The sequence below is a fragment of the Esox lucius genome, chromosome 20 (assembly GCF_011004845.1).
Source record: "Esox lucius isolate fEsoLuc1 chromosome 20, fEsoLuc1.pri, whole genome shotgun sequence".
Taxonomy (NCBI): domain Eukaryota; kingdom Metazoa; phylum Chordata; class Actinopteri; order Esociformes; family Esocidae; genus Esox; species Esox lucius.
This window is the reverse complement of record NC_047588.1, coordinates 6267659-6273754: the sequence shown is the minus strand read 5'-3', so window position 1 is coordinate 6273754 and position 6096 is coordinate 6267659.

The window sequence follows — 6096 nt, the reverse complement described above, 5'->3', positions numbered from 1 at the left end:
CAAATTTGTCTAACATAGCTAAACAGCTCTCAAATTTGACTTTACCACAGTAACATCACACAGGTCTGTGAAATTGGCTATCATGCATTTACATTATCCTGTAGTTTCTTGGCACATGCCTGACTAAAAAAGGTCAGCTGCACAACTATATTATAGGAGTGAAAAACCCCAGCCCGTGTTTGCAGTGGTTTACCTGTTGCAACCACCAGGGTGATTGTATTAGAATAGCTACAGCATATACATTTAGCATGTTTACAGGCAACGGCCAAACTACCTCATGAAAAACACAAGCAGTGTCTTGATTAACCTCCTAAATTTAGGGAATTCACAAACTTAGATTAATTTTTATTCCAAATAGTGGCGGTCAGCCAAGCCCTAAATCACAACTTTTATTCATTTTCTTTGTTCTATCATCAACAATGGGGGATTAATTTAGATCTCTACCCTCACTTCAGTTGTTTTAAAAATCATACATTTCAACATTAAAGCTAGTGTAGAATCTGAGCATTAACAATTACAATATGAATGTACGTTTCATTGGAAGTGAATGTGCCTAGATAATGAGAACAACAGAAACACCTCTGTTTAGATTATCTCTCAGTAGGGAGCGCTCTAATGACAGGAATGTTTACGATGGCCATATGGCATGGGGGTTGACTCCTAAAAAGTTAGAAACGCCCTTAATGTATAGGCTAGCTGGTAACCAACATTACAGTGAGAAGAGATTGACTGAGATGAGATTGAGGTTGTGTAAGGAAGACCAGGTCCGTAACCTCATGAACAAGACTTTCTAATGCTGCAATAAATAATATACTTTCTCTCTCCCTTGACAAACGGGTATGCTAATTATTACAACCACTATACAAAACGGCCGATTTCTAACACTAGTGAGAGGAAAATATATTTAGCTTTCACTTAATGTTTGTTTATCCCAAAACTGAATATACTTGTGTTGGTAAAATGACCACAGATGAGACCAGTCTGAACACTTTATTTTAACCCTTAAAGGCTACTCTGATGTAATGGGAAAGGTTGGTAGAGGCCATCCCAGTGGGTCTGCCCCACTTCCTTAAGTTCTGAGCTCCAACCACATATGCTGTGCCATTAAATAGGCCAATTGTTTGTTTAAAGTTTGAGATTTAAATTCCCACATATGGTCCTCAGACTTTCCTTTCAATTTAGCCGACATTGTTTGTTAACTGAAGATTTAGATTTAGTGTCCAAACCATCTATTATTTTTGCTGTTTGTAAAAATGTGCTTATCATTACCTACACAGCAACACAACATTAGGGTGGAAGAGAATTCCTAAGAATGTCAATGTAGACAGAAAACCGATGTTTGTCGTCACTAAAATCAAGGTACAATAAGTAGTCCAAAGGACACTCAATGTAGGCCTTAAACACTTACATCAATACCCAATTTTTTCATTAGTCAATTTACCATTTTAGAATTTCAACTCCATTAATGAGTATCAGGCGTCTGTTTTAAAACTCAAGTATTATCCCAGTTATATAAGGTCTTCCTTACACAATCTCAATCTCATCTCATCTCACTGAAATTTTGGTTACAAGCTGATATATACATTGAAGGGTGTGTCTACCTAGCAAAGATCAGGTTTCCAATACAGTAAACCCCATGGGTTATCTTGGTCACAAGCGGGGTTGGCTACATCAATTATAAGGAACTGTTCTCCATTGATGCTGTGTTGCTGGGTGGGGTGGGACGATGCAAAACTCCAAGGACTCCCAGAAATCTGCGAAGTGCCACCAAAGTTGACTGTTGAGGTGGGGACCAGGTCCGCTGTCGGCGAAGTGCCACCGAGGCTGAGGGCTGGCAGGGCTGCTGGTGAAAGCCGAGGCTGCTTGTGGCAGAACACCGTGGTAAGGTGGGGGCCTAGTCAGAGGGGCAGTCCAGGTCTGCAACATACTGAGCGCAAAAAGCTAGAACACAGAGATCAATAAACTTAACACAATTCTCCCTAAAGCTTTTACACTACCCTGTCTAAATCCGTTATCAGACTGTACTTCCCATATCCCACAAACTTCTTCATCTCACTTCCAATCTTTTATTCTCACTTTCAATCTGTGTGTACATTTCTATAATAGTATTCAGACTTTTGAACAGGGTTCAGTTGCCCTACCTGAGGTAGTGGTAGTGCATGACCTCACATGACCATCTTGGCCTGGGAACAGTTCCTATATCTTTCCTAATTTCCAAGTCTGTCTTGGTGCATTGTCTTCTCCAATAAGTACAACGTCCCCCACCTTTAGTAGGGCGACCTTAGGTGTATCACAGCGATGCGCAGACAACAAGTCAAGCAGTAGTCTAATGCAAGATATTCCAGACACCATTTAACAGGCTTTGTCTGTATTTCCATCGTTGTGACATTTCTACCTAGCTGACTTTGCGAGGAACATGAAGTGGTATTGCGGTCAGTTGTTTACCAACCAGGAAATGGGCTGGCATTAATAGTTGTGGTTCATCCACTTCATTGTGCACAAAGGTAAGTAGTCAAGAGTTTACCGTGGCCTCCACCTCTGTAAGCACAGTACACATTTGTTCAAAGTTGAGCAATACTCTTCCGAGTACCTTTCTTTGGCACATCTTGACTGACCTGAGGAGTCTCTCCCAAAATCCGCCCCCCCGCCAGGCTGCTCGCTGTGCGATTTTGTAGAGCTTCTGCATCATCTGGTTCCTCCCTTTTATCACTAGTGATGACCAAAGACTCCAACTCTCAAAATGCATGCAGCTGCTTGGAGACTAGGGCATCTTGTTGGATGTGCATGCTTGTTGTTTTGGCTACAACTGACATAGATGCTGGTCACTGCACTGACCTTCCAAATTTGCTTTCCATGGCAACGAGTGTCTGTCAGCCTCTCTACTCTCCCTGATACTATCTGCCAGTAGTAGTAGGATCCTATAAGGACAGAAAGTTCTGGTTCACCATGGTCTCCTGGGAAGACTGCAAATTGTAGTCCCCTTTTCTTCAACTCTTGTTGAATACGTTCACCAGGAACCTTCATCACAGCTTGCACACTTTTTTCTATTGCTTCAATTTCGATTCTCTGTTTGTTGTTCCAAATATTCTCCATGATTAATTTCACAGTGTTGCATTGTGCTGTCACGGGAGCAGAAGAGCCAAACGTGGGGAGGTTCACTGTCTCTTGTCTAATTACTATTAGCTTTAGACACTTCACAAAGTTTTCATGCTCAAAGCTTCTCTGACTTCCACCATCTAACAAGTACCACTTTCCTACGTGATGGGACTTCCACGCATGATTTTGCAGTTTGTAGTAACACTGTGTTTTCACCATTCAGCTACATCTTCACCAAATGGGGAATAACTGAGGAAACCACAGCTTCAATACTATCAGAGGTGGTGGAGGGTGGCAACTCAACTTTATCACACACAGCCACGTGATGTCTTCATCCACAGGTAGTACATTACACACCCTTGACTTTACAGTATTTGGCTATATGGGTCCTAAACACACAAAGCACTTCCCTAACTGTTTCAGTTTGTCCTTGAGTGCATCCACCTTATAGTCTGGGCAACCTGCCGATTTGTGTTCCTCACAGTCACAGAATAGACAGTTCTGTATTTTCTGGCTGGCAGCGTGCATTGCTGCAGCAGATTACATTAATTGACTTGCCTTTCATTTCACTGGAAGACCATGATTTGTTACTTGATTTTTGTGGAAACGTGCTTTCTTTCTGATGACTACCTGATCGTGTTAGCTGCAGCACTCTCTCTCTGCAATTAACCTCTTTCTTTAGGAAGCTGACAACTTCAGAGTCCTTCCAATAATCATCTCCTCCCTTCTGATGACTGTATTCAAGAGCTATGTCCTCTGGAATCATGTGTAGTAATATTAGGCATAGTAAACTTCCATATGTTTCTGACACCACTCCTAACAACTCCAAACTTCTGATCTGAATTTCACATTCATCATATAACTGCCTCAATGCAATTATGTCAGAAGCTTTTTCACAGGAGTGAGATTCAGCAGTTTTGAGCACTAATTACAAGATCCTTCCTCCCAAATCTGTTCTGAAGCAGAGCAATGGCGTCATCGTAATTTTCATCTGCTGCTTTGGCAGCTTGTCCAGTGAGGTAAGTATTCAAATTGGTAAACCTTTCTCCTTTGCATAGTGTATTGTGGTTATGAATAGCAGTCTCATATTGGCTCCAGAATCCTTGCCATAAACTAACATCTCCATTATATTTCTCAATAATCAACTTAGGTAACTTCGCTGGTTGTCTATATTGAAATCTGTCCGAGTATATGGTCAGCATTGCTCATCTGAGCTGGGCTACACACGCTCTCGCTTGCTCTAACGATACTCTGTGCACAGCTTTTCAGCATGATGACACAGTCCTTGTATTCCTCTGTGCCTTAAATCTCCAGTGCCATTGCATCCAACGGGGTGTCTGCTTCTATTCCCTGGTCAAGTTCAAGTAGAGTATCCTCCTTGGCTGATAACATCGATAGCAGCTCCCTTAGACGGTCGATGTCTGTATTTTCCTTAATTACCTCTGCGTCTATCTGGTTCAAAAGTCTAATTGAAGATCCCAGAATAGTCCCAAGTTTAATCTATTTCTTTCCATTCTTTTGCATTGATTTGCCATTTCGTCATCATCAGACATAATTCCCGGGTTTCAGTACCAGCAAATGATATAACTACATGTAGCTTCTCAAATAATGATTCCAACTCTGTATATGAGATGTAACAATTTGGATACGTTGCATTTATGGTCTAGGCAATTAATTAAGTGTGAGATATTAAACTTAGGCCTACCACTTGAAACAATCACTTGAATACATCAGTGTGTAATTTCGCCTTCCATTTGTACTCTGAGGTCGGAATATCCAAGTTCCAAGTCGGAAGTTTCAAATGGAACCCCCCCTCAAGTCAGAATTCCAACTCGGAAAGTCGAAGCAACCCCACTAACCCCGGGTTTGTAATCCAAGATAGCAGCACATTGTATCAACAGTAAGTGAAAGCTGTAGTTTTACAGTTTATTTGAGCAATTCTGTTTATTTGTTTCTCATAAAAATTGTTGTAAACTTTTAGTACTGTCCAACTGCTGTCTGTGGACTTGTTGCTACGGTGTTATATGCGTGAAATACTAACTAAATGCGTTTTTATCATAGACTGTATAAATAATGGACGACGCCCTTTCGCTCTTTTCCATTGGTGAAAAATGAAGCCACCAGTGTCCTGATACGGCGCTGACATCTTGGACTTGCGTCTGCGCAGATAGCGATCTTGGGACCAGTTCTGCGCAGTAGTTATGCGCAGTAGCGAGAAGGAAGTAAAGCCGTAAAGCCGCGAAATCAACGGCCCCACCCCTGTGCCCCGCCCTCACTCTCCCTCGCAGAATGCGCATACCATAATCAATCGCAAGTTCAAGTACAGTACAACCTTTGCTTGTTAAACCTAGACGATATGTTATAGCCTAACTTACATCATGTTTAACCTTAATTTAGAATAGGCCTAATACAAAAATAATTGGTAACTTCTAGCTAACGATCACCTGCTAGCTATTAACATGGCTATTAACGAGGCTTGTTGTCTTTTAGCTAACGTTAGCTAGCCCATTACATTTATTTACTAATTAAATAGCTTATACATTTAACTTACCGAAAAAAATTCAAAGATCGATTGGAAATGCCAGATCGGTTAGCACAATGTACTGCAGAACAACCCATTATGTCCGTGTGAAATTATATCAATTATAGACATTTTGAGATTAAATGTAAAGTTCCAATCTCCTCAGTCCTCCGAAGATTCAGTGGCTCCTCGGCTCAGATAGCTGTCAATCACAGCTGTGAATCACGACGTCACACCACCGTTTTTAGAGCATTAAATAACTAACTAAAAACAAACTTATTTTAAAAACAAACTCTTGAATTTACATTAGCGTGATACAAACTACAGTAAATGACAGAAACCAGCTTCGGAAAAAATATATTTGAAGGGTAATTTAATTGTTTAGTTGGTCTCGCGTCCCATTGAATAACATGGGGAGGGCGGGGTTTATGACCTATACTGGGACCACTCACCAGGGGGCGATCGAGACGTTTTGGCTT